The sequence below is a fragment of the Belonocnema kinseyi genome, chromosome 2, assembly GCF_010883055.1.
Source record: "Belonocnema kinseyi isolate 2016_QV_RU_SX_M_011 chromosome 2, B_treatae_v1, whole genome shotgun sequence".
NCBI lineage: Eukaryota > Metazoa > Arthropoda > Insecta > Hymenoptera > Cynipidae > Belonocnema > Belonocnema kinseyi.
The window spans coordinates 150,521,611-150,540,022 of record NC_046658.1 but is presented as its reverse complement, the minus strand read 5'-3'; the positions used below and the strand labels follow the sequence as shown (position 1 = coordinate 150,540,022).

Below are 18,412 nucleotides of genomic sequence, written 5' to 3'. Positions count from 1 at the left end.
AGATAAAGGTTATTTTTAAGTGGGTCACCTAAAAATACTCGTTTTTATGTTGAAATTATCTGCAACTTTTTTCACTGTTTAAATAAAATGTTTAGGTTGCGAGAAAGTCAATTTTTCAAAAAATGCTTATTTTATTTCAATTAACGCTATGAACGTATTATTGTACTCAAACATACTTCTACTATATTAATTCTAGTAAAACGAATCATCAACATGTTTTTAAATAATTTAAACGAAATATTTAGAAGGCTTGCAGGCTCATTTGAATTTTTGTTTAACCTGTCACAAATCTGAATGATGTTTTTTAATAAAATTAATACAGTTCAGGTATGTGATTGTGACACCAAAAAGAACAATTTAAAGGGGATTAATTTTATTAGAAATAATTAAACCTTGTATTGTAGAGTTGTACAGTTGCGCAGCCAGACGAACACATCTATGCGATAAATATTTATAGTGCTGTAAAGTTGCAGTTGCCAATCAGTATCAACTAGAGTCAGACTTGCGCATGAAGCGAGACAGCTTCCGACACCGGAAACGATGTAACATTTTGAATCTCCGTCCTGGGAGTGAGTTGCTTCTTGCAATCATGCACCTCCATTTCTCCATTTTTATACTCGGAATGAGCGACACGCCTCACAGTGGTCTGGAATAGGAATTTACTGTGCTTTGTGAATTTTTATCTGAAGAAAAAATACAGAAAGAATCTCACTATCAGTCGGAATTATTGCACATGCATTTATAGAACACAATTAATTTTAATAATATTTAACTGAATTATTATAAACAATTTTTATAAACAAATTATTATTAGTGTTTTTTTATCCTAGGAAGAATCGTTTAGTTGATGCTAGTTGCTAATATTTTCAATAAGAGCCATAATTCGTAACAAAAAAATTAGCATGATTTAACAACTATTGTTTTTATAAACATTTCTATAAAGAAATTCTTTATAAACGGGTTTTTCTCATAGCTGAATTGATTTTTTGCACAAAAGCGATTCACAATTGTATTCATAGCCATTTATATATTTTAAGCTTTATAAAAAATAAACAATATAGATTGTTTATAATAATTTAGTTAAACAAGGCTCCTAATCGGCCGTTTCCTCGTAGAAAAAAACGCCTTTTCTTCAATAATTATTAGAGTGACATTTATATATGGGACATTAAATAATAATTTGCGTGATTGTTAATAACAATTTTAAAATAATGCGTGACAATCTGTGGTTGGTCGTAGAAAAAAGTTATTTTTTCTTCAATCTTTTTTGTGATAATCTTATTTGTGTTATTGAATCAATGAAAAAATTGATTCTTATAATAATAATGAGATTATTATCAAAAACTTAAAATAAATCAATTACGATTCAGAACTCGAATCATTTTTAGATTCGAACTGTTCTATTAGTTCATCGATTTCTTGATCAAGTTCAACTTCAACTTTTTCCCATTCACTTGTTCCTCATTTATTTTTCAGGAAGTTGCATAAAACAAATAAAAGATAGGTGACTTCTAAAAACGCAAGTACAGCGTTGTTACCATGGACAGTTTGCTACAGAAATTATTATTAACAATTATGGAAATTATTATTTAATGTCCCATATCCAATTTTGGAATCACTGTTAGTTTATGGTCAGATAATTTCAGTGGAGTACCATCCTTTTTGCATGTAAAAACAATAATTCATAGTTTTGTTAAAAAAATTGTTTACAATCATATCAATTATTATTTATTTAATTTCGTTGGTTAGTCACCGCAATAAATGTGACTCTCATAATTATTGAAGAAAAAAAAATATTTTTTTCTACGAGGAAACGGCCGATTAGGAGACTTGCTTAACTAAATTGTTATAAACAATCTATATTCTTTAAGTTTGATAAATCTTACAGTATATAGATGGCTTTAAAGACAATTGTGAATCACTTTTATTCAGAAAAATCAATTCAGCTATTAGAAACACTCGTTTTTAAAGAATTTGTTTATAGAAATTATTTATAATAATTAGGTTATATATTATTAAAATTAATTATGTTCTATGAATGCATGTACAATAATTCCGGCTGATAGTGAGTTTCTATCTGCATTTTTTCTTGAGATAAAAATTACAAAGCCAAAATGGTCCATTTTGTCACTATATTTGTTTATATATTGTTGCTCTCTGAAAGAAATTTAAAAAAAGCAAACCATGATTCTCCTAAAAATTAATTTCCGAGCATTTAAAAAAAAACTATTAAATCGGTTAAGAAATACGACCTGTGAGCGATTATGAACAGTAAATTCCTATTCCAGGCCACTGTGTGCCTGTCGCAGATTTGTAAAGACACAGACAAGCGCAATGTGTTTTTATTTAAATCTATGGTGACTTTCCAAATGACAATTAATAATTTTAAATAAATTTGAATATAAAAAGCAGTAGGTATAATTATAATGTTTGATGTGCGAGGTCTTTCCAGAAAGTACCAGATGTTGTGCGTTAACTTTGTTCCTAGTTTTACTATTGTCGAAAGCGGGTAAGGTAACCCCACCATTACTGCACTCAGAAAAATCTCAATTTGAATAAAACAAAAAAATTTGTTTGAATTCATATGATTGAATCAAACAATAGCTTACTTTACTTAAAAGAAGGTTTATTTAATCTTAAGAAATAAAAAATATTTACTGATTGATTTAAACAAATAATTTGTTTATCATAATTTGTTTAATTTAAACAACAATTGACATTTACTAAACAATTAATTTTCTTTTTAACTTGTTTATTCGAATTAATAAACATATTTATTTGATTCAAACAAGAAATACAATACAAAGCAGTACTACAAAGTGCCGCTAGGTGTGCTAAAGCGCTTCCGGCGGCAGTTGCTGAGTAACTAACCTAAAATCTAAATTAATTGATCCTGCGATTATGTTTTTTTATCAAATCATTTTCATTAATTATCACTCCAGTATGAAAATCAGATTATAAAAGTGAACCCAGAGAACACTCGAAGACTTCAAATAAAAGAGTTAGAAGCTTTTTAATAATTATGAAAGATCTGATAAGAAATGGTTTCGGTTTTATTTTCAAATAATAATTTCAAGTTTTCAAGATTTTAAAATGTGGCTTAAAAGAATTTGAAAGACTTTGAGACCATTTTTTTAAGTTTTCAATATTTACAAATTTTTTAGGTAAACTAAATATTGTCAGGCTGTGATCAAAATTCTTAAAATTCATGGGAAATTTTTAACTGATCGTTTTGTAAGGAATTTCAAGAAAAAATCGAAAAAATATAACAAAACATTTTGAATTATTTGAGAAAAAACTTGAGTAAGTTTAAGAGATATTCAAAAGTTTTGAAATGATTAGAAAATAATTAAAACTTGTAAAGATTTTTCAAGAATTTGGTAAAGTTTCACGCAAATGAAAGACTTTTTTCAGGATCCTAAGAAAAATTAAAATAATTTTTTATCTTGTAAAATTAATTTAAAGTGAATATTTAACAAGATTTTAGAAGATTCTAAACAGAGTCAAAGAAGAATCGGAAAGATTTTAAGGCAATTTTTAAAATTTTTCTGAATAAATAAAAATCCAGGAAAAATAAAAATAATTTTTAGAAAATTTAGAAGGTCTGACAAGATTTAAAAAAAAAATTTCTCAAATTCGTGTGTAAATTTAAAAAATATTTAGTAGAATTTAGAAGAATTTCGAAATTTCAAAAAAATAAACAAATTTTCTTAAAATTTCTGAGAATAATTTAAAAGATTGTAGGGTAGTTTCTTTAAATTTGGAACGATATTTTAAAATTTTGAGAAGAATGTGTGTCAGTTAAAAATATTGTCAGGAACTCAAGACATTTAAAAAGATCACAAATATTTAGAAACTCGGAAACATTTTCAAAAATGTATACAATATTTCTTGATTTCTTCCCAACTTCTTAAAATTCTGAACATATTTTAAAAGGACTCGAATTTTTCATAATATTTCGTAAAATCATATATTATGAAAGAAATTCTTTAATGTATTCTGGATTATTTTTTGACATGTATGAAATATTTTTAAATCTTTTAAATGTTCGCAAGAATCTTATGAAAATTATATTTAAATAAATTTAAAAACTAGGTGATGATACTTATTTTCTTGTTCTCAATTCTCAGAATTTAATTTCAACATGGATCTATTATAGCAATTCGAAAAATAATTTTCGATTAATTTGAGTGTTATCAAATATAAAAAAATATTCGTTAATGGTCCTTTTTGAAGAGTGACATGCATATTTAAAAATATTTTAGCTTCGTTACAAAGTCTAATTAAATAAAAAAATATCACATTTAAGAGTTCGTTATTTTATTGTAACAGAAAACAATATTTTAGGATTTATCATATTTCTTGTTTATCTTTTATAGATATAATAATTATATTTATTATATAGTAGCATTAAATTTTAAAACGTCAAAATAAAAAAAAATTAGTTCTTCATCACTATATTTAAAAGTTTTTGAATATCCGCACCTAAAACAAAATCAGGAAAAAATTAAAAACAAAATCATAAATTAGCAAGAAAAAAATTGCCGAATTATAAAATAAATTAATTATTAAATTTCCATAAATATTTTTATTCCTAATATTTAAGTTTGACGAAATTTAAAATTTGCAGAAAATAATTCATAAATCATTAGTTAAAGTATAATTAAATTGTTTGCCTCATTTATGCTTATATTAATAGCTCATAAATAAACAACCAATTAACTATTTTCAGCAGTTCTAAATTTCAAGAATTAAAATATTTTTGGGAATCTAATACTTCTTTTATTTTACAAGTCGGTTTTGAAGTCAGTGAATTTTAGTTTCGGATATTTTTAAATTCGGTATTTTATTTTTTGTCAATTAAAGATCTTGTCGTTATTTTAAATTTGTAAAATTTTATAATTTGATAATAATATATATTTTTGTCATTATTTAAATTAATTTGTGTATTTGTTATTTATTCTAACTTTTTTTATTTTTATTTTTTTTCGAAAAATTGCAAACTAAAATTTTGATCGAACAAAAAATAATCAAAAATTATATTCTTGTAAAACTATGCATGATAGGAAAAAAATGGCAAGACAAATATTGTAAACCCAAACAGTATCTACAAATTTGTTTTTAATTCCTTTTTGATAGGACACTTAGTTTTTGTTTTATTTATAAAAAAAAACAGTGAAAATAGAAAACTAGATCTTTTTGACACACGAAAGAGCTAAGAAAAATTAAATAGATAACACTTTTTTTAACAAAAAATAGAGAATAACAAGTTTTAGTAATGGTTTTTTAGATTCTTATCGGAGAAGGTATTAGATTTGTTTTTTAATAGTTTCGAGACCCCCTGAATCCGAAAAATAGGTTTTCATGAATGTGTCTGTCTTTAAAAATCTCGGAAATATTTTTAAATAATTTAAGACTTATGAATGATGGAAATCTCTTGAGATCTTTTCAAGTCACTATCATCTTGGCTATTTCCTTTGATCCCTGTGCAATCTATTTAAATATTTTAAAATCTTTTATAATGTTGTAAAATCTAATGAGAGAACTTTAAATCTTTAAAATATCTTAGAATATTTAAAAGCTTTTAAAATGTCTGAGATATATTCAAACTTTGAAGATATTTGGAATCTATAAAATCTTGCTAACTCTTTGAAATGTTTCGAAATTTCTGAAATTTTTAAAATCTTTGAAAGGTTTTGAAATCTCTAAAATATTTTGAAGCCTTTCGAAATATTCGAATTAATTGTGAAATCATTTAAATTTTTAAGGAATCTTGAAAAAATTTGTGACATCTATTAAGATCTCTTGAAATCTTAAAGGTGTTTCAAAATCTGTATTTTATTTGTCAATATATTATAATCTTTCGATATTTCTAAAACGTTTAAAAATCTTTCATGTCTTTTCGAATATTTGATAGCTTTTTAAATCTCTTAAATATTTTGAAACATTGAAGTCACGCACTCAAATCCATTAGAAATTATTCCTTCGACCTTGCCTGTTTACGTTCAGGCTTTCTGCATTCACGATCAAAGTGACTGCAAGCTATGCCCGTATACGTTATTAATTACAAGTTTTAGTGTATTTAAATCTTTGAGAAATTATAAAAATCTTTGAGAACCCTTGAAAATATTTATGAAATCTTTTGAGATTACTTGAAATCTTTTGAAACATTGAAGTATTTTGGAATATTTAAAATCGCTGTGGAGTATTTTAAAACTTTGATAAATCTTTAAAATTATTGTGAAATCTTTTGAGATCTCTCAAAATCTTTTGAAATCTCTGTAGCCTTTTTGAAATCATGAAAATATTTGAAAATCTTGCAAATTTTTTGAGCCATTTGAAAGCTTGCAAGTCTTTTATATTTTTTTTAAATCTTCGTGAAATCTTTTGAAATCTCATAAAATTTTCGAAATATTTAAAAACCCCTGATAATATGTGTGAAATCTTTTAGAATCACTTGAAATCTTTTGAAACTTTGAAGTATTTTTGAATATTTAAAATCGTTGTGAAATCATTTAAATCTTTTAAAAATCTTTAAAATCATTGTGAAATATTTTGAGATCACTTAAAATCTTTTAAAATCTCTATGGCCTTTGTAAAATCTAATCAAATCTTTCGAAATTTCGGAAACATCTGAAAATCTTTTAAGTCTTTTGAGCCATTTGAAAGCTCCCAAGTCTTTTATAATTTTTTAATTCTTCGTGAAATATTTTGAAATCTTATAAAACTCTGTAAATCTTTGAAATATTCTTAATCTCTTATACCGAGGTTAAATTTGTTGACATTTTCGGAATTCTCTTAAACTATTTAAAATCTTTTGAAATCTATAAAATACTTTCAATTCTTTTTAAAATATTTGTAAACTCTGTGTGAAATCTTGGTGAAATGTGTCAAACATTTATAAAATCTTTTGAAATCTCTGAAATGTTGAGATCAATCCAGTGGCGAACCTCTCGATATGATTATAATAATTTAAAGGCACCTTAGTATTTGCATTAATTAATAATTTTATCAGAAATTGTTAATAAATTAGAAAGTTATGTTTAGAATGTTTCTTAAATTGAATTTATTGATTTTCTTCTTTGAAAGGTAGATTCAGAAAAATTGTCAATTTTTTTTTTCTATAGGAAAGCTGTTTTATCATCGGGATGGTTAATGACCGCTTAGATAGGATTGTTATAAAATTTTGTGAAAATATATTTCTAGATTATCGATCTATAATACTTCTTAAATTTAGCATTTTGTGTTTTTTCAAAAATTCGAAAATTAAATTTTATCTGTGAAAAAAATCCCTTTCCTTCGATCCGCGGGGAATCGAACCCAGATCTTTCGATTGCTGCTCAACTGCTTTACTCACTAAGTTTCTGGAAATATTTGCACAAAAGATCTGCAGACAAGGGAAGAGCTGTTTCATAACAGATGAAATTAAATTTTTAAATTTTAGAAAAACTTATAATTTTTTTCATAAATAAACAAATTTTTAATTAAATTTTTTCTATTTCAGTGTCTACCTGGCGTAAAGCTCCGGCAACCAATCATAATCAGTCAAAAAGATGTAACATATAACATACTTTGTATGCAAGGGGGATACTCGCAGAGTTTAGATGTGTGAATCTATACGTTAGTTGATCATTTATATGATTTGAAAAATGTCCAGAACGGGATTCCGTACGTGACGAGACGGGAAAATGTACGGAACACTAAAAGGTTAAGAAAAAAAAGTGCGGTCTCAAGGCGAGTGCAAAGTTCTGGAACATATGTGGCGCCACAACTCTGTGGTTCGACCGAAACCATCGCTTTAGACCAACTTCCGCCACTTTTTGTCACTTTCAAACGACTCTTCTGCAGATGTCGTTACCGCTTTCATTCCATTCAGTTTGCAGGTTTTTCGTGAGCGAAATATAGATGTTCAAAGCATATGTTGATCAATAATCACAACAATTTTCGTATTTCTTTATAAGTGTGATCATAAAAAAGTTTGGATTTATTCAATTAAATCTTTGATTGACGCAACCATATTTTTTGTTAAATCAACCAAATACTTGAATACTAAAAGATTTGGTTGAAACAAAAACAAAATTAATTTCGTAAATAATATTTCGTTGACTATGAATTTTTCGAAATGGTAGAGAAAATTCAAATTAGTTATTTTCTTTTACAAATAATATTTTTAAATGATTTCATGACTACTATTGTGAAACTAGTATAATATTAGTTCTGAATCAACCTCTTTTGTTTAAATATTCTAAATTTTGGTTTAAGATTCATGACTTTGTAGACAGAAATTGCCTGACTTATTCCCAAGTTCCGATCAGGGCCTGATCGGATTTTCCACTTGTGGCCGCAAGGGGGCAAATGGTGTGGCTCGCGTCGAGACCACGTCGGGTCGGGTTAAGTTATAAAAGATTGTATCAAGTTTTCTGTTATCCTCCTGATATTGTTTTGTTAAAATGGAACTTAAAATGCCAAAAGCAAAAACTAAATTTCGACTTGGGAATCACATAATTTTTAGTGAGATTTCTTATATGCGGAATGAAGACGAGAATAAACTTCCGGAAAGCGCATACTTTGGATTAATTTGAAACTTTGCATACTTACGTATTTTGACGCGCTTATCCCAATAATGATACTCCAAAAATCCGCAAATTTCATTTTCAAGGTCAAAACCCCAAAACAACAATAAGCATTTAGTGTTTTTCCATTTATTTCATTGAATAATAAAAATTTAACAACAAGTTTCAGACAAATGTTGCAGATCTTTCAATAATACATATTTTATGTTGAATGTGTTTATACTCTACGACTGATAGTTTTCGAAAAAATATACGATAAATATGAAAAATTACAGAAATACTGCAAAATGTTTAGCAGTTCAAATTAAGTAGCATGAAAAATTATTAAAATTATAAAATTATAACAGCAATATTAATTTTTAAAAAATCTAATAATGTTCACCTGTTTTTGGAATATTTTAAAAATAATCTTCAGATATTTATATTGTCAAGTTCGAATGTAATACATTGCGAAATTAGTGACTTTTGAGATTCAGGACGCAAGACTTTATTTCTTCCTCTCAAACTCCACGAAAATCATTTCTATTCCGCAAGTTGTACGTCAAATTTCAATTGATTTAAATTTCTTGAAAACATTACTTTATATAAAATATGTGAATTTTCTGATTAGTAACATTATAGATTAAATGTTTTAAATATTTTCTTGAACATAACCTCACATTTAAAATTTCATTCCATGTACGCCATGTGCGTTAGCAAAAAAAAGTCATTCCAAAAGAATATTAAAGAGATTCAAAAATATTTATAACTAAACTTCATTTATGAATGTGTGTGTAATAGTTCTAAATTTGAATATTGTTTTTTTAACACAATAATATTTTTCTCCTAAATGCAAACTCTTAACGATAAATTCAAGGAATACAAATAGTTCGATAATGTACAATATTGGAAAATTGAAGTTTTTGTAAAATTCAAAGCCTGAAAAAATATTATTAAACACAAATTTTTTACCTTAATAATTAAAAAAATACAAAATTGAAGGGGCCATATCTAGTCACGTCGGGACCCTATTTTGGATGTCCAGATCTGGGCCCTGTCGGGTAGGGCGTTTCATTTCAAGGCGCAAGGCAGATTTCCCTATCGGGGCCATATTTTTCCCGATCAGGGCCAGACCAGCGATAATCTTTCCGATTGAATATTCTGTTTTTTCAAGAATAAATTTTTTTGTTTATTATTGGTTAAGCAATGAAAATTTTAGATGTAAATTTGAGAATTCGGTTGTAAATTGGTGTATTTGATTGTAAATTTTTATTTTTGGTATTATATATTGTTTTTAGTTTTAATTCTAAATATTTTGTTGAAAGTTTATTTTGTTTTTAAAAATTGAACTGTTTTTGTAGAATATACTTCTTATTAAGTAGAAATGTCTGCTCAGCTAAAAATTTTTTCTGTTCGGTTAAAATGCATCTGATTCCGTAAGGGATTTTAATTTTAAATTTTGATTTTAAATTTTGACTTGAATTTTTTTTTAATTTTAATTTATTTTATTTTATTCAAAATCATCTATTTGGCTTAATAATTCAACGATTTATTTTTTATTTTTTTCATTTTTTTCATTTGTCGCCTGTAAACTACTTTATGTGAAAAATTGCCTTCTTTGGACTAATTGAGCTATTTTGACTAAAAATAAAAATATTTTTGTGTGGTTATTGAAGTACTTATTTAGAATTTAAACTGCCGTGTTAATGATAAAGAAATTTTTGGATTTGATGTTCATCGCTGTAGTTGGGATTTCATGACTTTGGATGAAAATGTAAAAAATGACAGTTTTTGCTAGAATTAAAAATGAAACAATTTTGTTAAGAACTATTTTTTGTTAAAGAGTATGGTTAATTTTAGTTAAAAATTAAAATATTTTTTTCCAAATTAAATTTTTTGTTAAAAAATCATATTTTGGGATTGAAAATGCAATAATTTGTTTAAACTTTTGTGATGACTCTTATTTCTCGTATTTCTTGACATGTAATTAAAATTAATTAAACTAACTCTATCTAGAATCTGCTTTGAAATTGAATTAATCTGAAACGCGCGTACACACATGCTAAACTAAAATATTAGTTTTGGCCTTTAATATAGAGCACATGGAAATTCGATTTATATGCAAATATGTTTTCTCATCTGATGAAGAAATCATTAATAATTTAGATATAATAATAATTTATAATGAATTAAATTTTTTTGTTACAGATTCGAGATAGCAGATATTTCGGTGGAATAGTAATCTCTTAAGGTAAGAAAGGTGTTTTCAATATTTAATTTAAGGCTATACCTTATTGCATTTAATCTACGGGACAGGAAATGAATATTTCTTTATGATTATCAAAAATTGGCGATGAAGAAAATTTTGAAAGTTTAAGCAAGATGATCTCAAAGTAATTTTCAAATTAAACAAATAGAGTAGTTACATCAATCTAAAAATTATTATACTGAAGTTTGGAAATTAATTTTCGAGAAATACAAGTTTAACTTTTCAGACATTCAGGATCAAAGTTGCAATATGCCAAAGTGCAAAGTATTTTCGACAGCTGGAGGAATCTTCCGGTATCAGAATTCCTATCTCCAGTAAACTGAACAAAACTGTAAACTTTGATGGAAGCCGCAAGTGCATATCCGGCCACATCAGCTTCAATTAAACTAAGAAAAAAATCAGTTTTTTCAGAGAAAAGGAGGAAATAAATTTTTTTCGGCAACATTAATTTGGATCACATATTTTATTACTAAATTAATTTTTATTGTAAGATATTGCTACTTATTGATTCAATAGATTTCTGCAGGGATGAAAAAAAATATTCGCTGGCCCGGATTTGAATTAGAAACGCTACTATTCACAAGTGGAGCGTTCCTGGTTCAAATCTGGGTCAAAGCAGATTTTTCCCCGTTTCTCCAGAAAAGTATTTACCCAGTAAAAATAAAAAAATAAAAAATAATTGGGTAAGATCTTAAGGTTTCGTATGAATTAACAAAGTAGTTAAACTTACAACGTTAAACTAACAATATAATAGTTTATATTTTAACCCAGGACGACCAAGGACAAATTTTTAATAAAATGCTTCAAATATTAACAGAAAAGATCCATTTTTAACCAAACAATTGTAGCTTTAATTAATAAGTTGAACTTTCAGCCTAGACAAAAATTTAATAAATTTTTAACCGAATAGTTAGATGTTCTACCAAAAAATTATTTTTCTACCGAAAAAGATACGATTTCAACTTAGTGGTTACATTTTTAAACCTAAAAATCAATTTTAAACCAGAAATACAATAGTCACATTTTTGTTGCAAAAAATTAATTTAAAAAAGTAATTTTCTACTAAATGATTGAGTTTTTCAGTCAACAAGGCGAGATTCTCTAAAAAAATTGAATTTTCAATTCGATAATATGAATTTTTAATGAAAATTAAAACAAACTTTGCACATAAAAAGATGAATTTTAAACAAAAAATGTAATGCCTAATATTTTAACTAAAAAATGTGTCTCTGTTGAATCAAAATCATCTTAATTTTCAAGAAACAAGACGAAATTTCTACCAAGAAGATTAATTCTCTTCTAAACAAATGACTCATTAATTAATCTCCTGAATAATTAACTGAAATAGTCATTATTTAGTTCATAAATTAATTTTTAAGAAACAAGAAAATTAATTTTTTTTAAATTGTCCATTCATCTATGATAGTTGGATTTTCACCTTAATAATTAATTTTCAGAAAAAAAAACAATTTTGAAGAAAATAGTTGAATTAAATAAAAGTAAAATTAATTTTGAAGAAATGAGTTTATTTTCTTACGAAACAAAAGAATTTTCAACTTAAAAAATGAATTTTTAAATAAAATAGTTGGATTTGAGACATTAAATTAATTTTTAACCACAACAACAAAGAGATCAAGTTTCATTTAATTTAATTAATCTTAAACAAGAAGAGTTATATTGTTCAATTTTCAGTTGAAAAAACTAATGAAAAAACACACCATAATTTTTCAATCAAAGACAGTCATTTACAACAAAAATGATAAATATTCAACTGAATTTCTCAAGCAACAGGAGATTTTTTTACTAAAATTATGGATATTCGATTGAAATATTGAAATTTTCTGTTAATAAATTGATTTGCAACCAAAAAATAATGAATATTTATCTGGTGTGGTTAAATTTGAGATAGAAAGATAATATTTAAGTGAATCAAAAATTAATTTTCAATAAAGAAATTAAATTTTCAACAAACAGATATACTCTAACTCTAAAATTATAAATATTTAACTGTAATAGTACAATTTTTACTTGAAAAATCTGATATTCAAGAAAAAAAGAATGTTTATCGAAAAGGTATATGTTAACTAAAAAGTAAAATATTTACGTGGCATAATGAATTTTTCAAATGAAAACATTAATTTTAAACTACAGAAACTAATATTCAACTTGAAAAAAAAAAATATTTTTATATATTTAAATAAGACTATGTGCACGAAAACAATTAATTTCAGTTGTAATTATTCATAAAGATCTCGTCCACATGGTTACATAAATAAAATATGACATATATAAATAAAATACAATGATTAATCTATAACTAGAATTTTAGTCTTTTCCAGGCAAAAAGTTCTCCTTTTAACCAACTAGTGAAATTGTTATTCAAAATCAACGAATTATCTACAAATTAATTGAATCCTTAACCAAAACGGAATAATTTTGAACAAATCAGTGGCACTTCTAACTAAAAAAGACTAAATTTCTACCAAAAGAGATAAATCTTAAAATTAAAAAAAAAACTTTAAAAAAACTCAATTTTAATATAAACCAGTTTAAGTTTCAACCCTAAAATGTGATTTTTCAAAAATTTTAACAACAAATTTGACTTTTCAAACAGAAGAGTTGGATTTTCAACCAAACCTTCGCGCTTTAACGATCTAAAATTACAGTTTTAATTTTTTTCTTAATGAATTTTTGAATAAAAAATTTAATTTTTAAAGGAATAGTTAAATTCTCGAATAAAATACATGAATTTTTAAAAAATTGTCAAATTTTCAACAAAATCACTTAATTTTCCACTAAATAATGCAATTTTAAAACAAATAAAATGTTTTAAAACATCACTTATGAAAAAAAAATACAAGAGAAAACTTTTCAACCAAATAAATAAAAGTTCGACTAACAGAAGTTAGATTTTCCTGTTGATTTTTATTATTTCAATTTAAATGACAGTAAAAAAATATAAAAAGTGAAAGGAAAGTATTTCTAGTGTTGATGCCCTGAAGAATAATATTTTAAGTATAGATATTGGGGTTCGTTCTCAATATTTTTATAATATAAGGTCAGAAAACTCGAAATTTGCCTCGAATATAAAATATTAATAATCTTATTTGAAAACTAATTAAATCAAACTGAATTATTTTTTAAAATGATTACCAAATGAAATTGACCTTTGATTAATTAAATCGTTTGCTTTGCGTTACGAGTAGCAATGGTTTACTTTTATGCTAATTGATTTTTTCAGAAAGAGGTAAAATGTCAACTATATGACATTTTTACTCACAATTAGTTATCTTCGGCTAATGCATAGTACAACTCCTGTAATCAGAATTAGTGGTAGTTCAGTTTTTAATTATTCATTTCGCAACTAAATGAAAAAATTTTGTTAGAAAATAAAAACATAGTCATCACCATAATTATTTAAATAGGGAATCAGAAATTTCTGCTAATTCTATTCGTCGTAGTTCAATTACCTACTAATTAATTTAGAAACCAAATAGTAACTTTTTAAATTAAATATGACTACTCGTTATTAATGATCTTTTACAAATTCATGGTTAAAGTATACTTTTTTACATTTTTGACATTTTTGTATGAAGCCTTTCAGTGGAATGTTAATATTTATTATTAGAAAACTACACACTATAAGTTTGAGGTACCTGTCACTTTAGATTGTCAACTTTCACATCCTGTTTTTTGAAACAGGAAATGGTTTTAAAATATTGAAAATAATCATAAATAAAATTGGAATATTTCACATTTTAAATATTTTTGCAGTCGAAAATATTTAACTTTTCACTCATTTAATAATATCATTTTCATTAAGAAGAATATTCATTTAATATTTAGCAATATATTTGACTGTTCGCTAAAAAAGAATAAATTGAAACCAAAAATTTTTAAAGGAAGCAATTTGAAACTGAATTGTTTGACATAGAAAAAGCCTTAATTCATTACAATTTTAAAGACCTTTTTAAACTTTGAACGTGATAATTTTAATTGTTCTTTTGCAAAAATGTTTAATTGTAAGTCAAATTTTTGAATTTCCATGTATAATTAACAATTAAATACTTATAATTTGTAGACAATTTTTTAAATAATTGAAAAAGATATTAAGAGGTTTTGAAAATATTCAAAATCAATTTAAAACTTGAAATGATTTTAAATAATTCAACGAAGTTTGGCTATTGACAAAATTCCGCTAATCGTACCGAAATTTTGACGCAAATAGCCACAGTCTAATTTAAAACACAATTTACATTTTTGTAAACTTAAAAAAAATTGAAAATTATTCAAGGCTTAAAAAAAATAAAACATTATTTTAAGATTCCTAGGAAAATTGAAAATTATGCGAGGCTTGAAAAGAATAAAACATTATCTCAAAATTGCTAAGAAAATTACAAATGAATTTGTCTTTTGAAAAACTATTTTAGGAGAAGATTAATAAAGATTTGCAAAATTGTCAAAAAAATCTGGAAGATTTTAAGAATATTTTAAAAATTTTCAGGATTTCTTAAAAATCGTGGAAAGAAATTTGATTACTTGTAAAACATATATAAAAGTTCTAAAAAAATTTCTAAAATGATTTTAGATTTGAAACAAATGTAAAATAATCTCTAGATTTCTCAAGATTTGGATATAAAATTGTTATACTTTTGAATGATATCTAAAGTATTTTGAGTTAAACTACTACTTTGAGTGTTTTAATTTGTAGTTTTCTTTCCAGTACTTCTAATGGAAAAATTTTTAGCTTCAGAGTTCGAATTTTTGAGTATTATTGCGTGGGACAATTTGGAAACCGGGAAATGACTAGGAATTTCTGTCTTGGATTAAAACCGCCAACCTGTGAGCGAATCTTCGATAGTAATTAAACAATTTTTTAATAATTTTAATTGACAGCATGCATAATTAATAATTAGTAAATTTAAACGCTGGTAACTTAAAAGAGGAAAGAAAATAATTTAATATTAAGAAAATGTTTCTACAGATAATACAAAAATTCGTTATTAGTTGTTGAGCTATCTATTAACTTTTTTGGGAACCTAATTGTAATGTTTTCTACCGAATAGCCTAACGACTTATAATTAATCTCTTTCTTATAATTTGTAGTTCAATTCTGATTTCTTATTTATTTATCACTTTGCTACAAACCGAGTTTATAGAATTTAATCACCAATTAGCAGATAGCCACTAATTACTGGTCGACATTTTTTCTGGCTTAAAATCTTACCACTTTATTACAATATAAACTGTAGAATTTGAGATACTATCTGATTGAATTGATAGAACTTGAATGTAAATTAGTTATAAGCTGCTAATTATCTCTCGTAAACTACTAATTATTATTAGGAAGTATCATTTCATTACAAAAATTATCGTTGAATTAGCTTACAAATTTAGTACAATTATTTATATCTTTCCACGAAATCATAGCCAAATTATAAATTTTTAAAGTTACGATTTGACTATTATATGAATTAGTAGAATTTTAGCACAAGTTAGTAGAAAACTAGTACTTATGAGTAAAAATGTTAATTGTTTGGAAATTTACCAAACTAATTACGAACAGAAATTTCATTCAGTCAGAAACGTTATGATTTGTTTAATAAAGCTATTTATATAAATTAAACTATTACTATTTGAATCAGTAAAATTTTATTAAAAACGAGTTTTAAGATGCTGGTTATGTGTGGTTAACTTATAATTTTAAACAAGCATAAACTAATAATGAGTGAAAATGCCAGTTGTCGTTTTAAAAGAAAAAAAATTCAACCTCTATATTTTTAACCTAATTTAGGTATTGAAAAACCAAAAACTCGATAATCACAAAAAAAAATTTTTCGCTTATTTTTTGAACCGAATGGATAAAGGAAGAAAAAAATATTTTTTTTAACTTCCAGCAAGTAACACAAAATACAATTATATTGGCACGAATGAGTAGAAAGTGAAAAACTTCTAATTTTATTAATGTATTTTGTTATAGGTTAGTTAAAAACTGCTAATAACACAAATTTGTCAATTACACGTCTATTTTTTTGATGGAATTCAGATACTGAAAATTTAATAAGTCAATTTTTATAACAAAAAAAATTTCACAATAATTTTGGCAGCGAGTTTCGATAAATATGTCTTCAATTTTAATTTTTTACTAATTCTACAATTTATTACACTTCCATAATACTAATAACGAGGTGTACTTTGTCGAAGTTTCGAGTCTGACTATAATTGTCCTTACTACTTAAACTGTATCATTCCAGTATCTACTTTTTGTAAAGATCATTATTAGTTTCTCTTCTTCGCGAATGAATAGAAGAACGAATAAATTAATTAATCAGCAGTAATTCTGTAACTATTAATTGTATTATTATGATTTGAATAAATTTATGAAAAACTACTGATTATGTGTAGCCATTTGTTCACATTACAAAAAAAGTGCTGTTGCTTGTAATTATTAATTTTCTATAATTCTTTTTGTCATATTCTTCTTATTTATTTGGTAACCTAATTTAAACTTTTTCAATCAAATGGCATCTTTACTTGTAATTCACCATGAATTATTAGGATTTTATTATTAATTACCAAATTAATTAGTATAAATTAAAGAATTGTTAACAGAAGTAGTAGAATTCTAGGAAGAATTTGATCAAAACTGTTCTCTATGCGTAGTAAACTTTTAAATCAGAATAAAAATCAATGAACAATGCTTAGAAATTGTATTCGGTGTTGGTTTAAAAAAAAAAAAACTCACATACATTTTTTAATTACACCACTATATGTACTTTTTCACCTGATTCGCATATTCATTTGAAAATTAAATTGGTATTGAATTATAATTTTCTACAAATTTCACAATTTTCACGATTACTGACATGCCTGAGGAAAGTGTCTTTTACCGTCATTGATAGGCTGGCTATTATTGCCGTTACCACTTAAAATGTGTACTCGCTATATCTACTTTTTGAAAAGACCTTTATTAATTTATATTTTTTTGACATGTCATACAGTTATGATTGTGATAAACAATGGTGGTTTAAGTTTTAAAACACACCGCCCAAATAAAATCTTAGTGAATGCTTCAACGACTAAAATGAAGCATTTATAATTAGGATTGTATTAGAATTGCAATTTTTTCTTAAGACAAAGCAACGAATAAAACTCTAAATAATTATTCTAAAATAAACAATTTTTAATCGAATAATTTTTTTCTGAAGCGTGCTTAGAAATGTCCATCAAGATTTGCAAAAATCAATAATTGATCTATTTGTGTCGATTTTATAAATTATTTTAAAGATTGGTTTTTAAAAAGCTCATCATCGGTTTTTCTTTTTCTCAAAATTCTTCACAGGAATAAATCAATAAATGAATACATATAAGTAGAAATTGGCTAATTATTGATTCGATGAGTATAATTCCCATATCTCGAATAGTAAAATAAATTTAAGGATCATCTGATATCTTTTATGACTTAATTTTTCCACAGAAAAAAATCACCCTCTATAAGTAAATATTTTCTTAATTTGATTTTATGAATTAATTTTATACTTATGAGGAGCAAAGTGCTCATGAAACTAACACAAGTACATACAGCAATAGC

The 18,412-nt window shown here is 25.3% G+C and overlaps 1 long non-coding RNA gene across 1 annotated transcript in view; it reads left to right on the top strand.

Annotated features, from left to right (window-relative positions):
* LOC117168503 overlaps window positions 1-18,412 on the top strand; it is a 134,747-nt gene that overhangs the window by 72,142 nt on the left and 44,193 nt on the right. The window contains exon 2 of the long non-coding RNA XR_004466496.1: window positions 10,761-10,803. This is a non-coding gene — a long non-coding RNA (uncharacterized LOC117168503). The remainder of the gene's footprint in view (window positions 1-10,760; window positions 10,804-18,412) is intronic.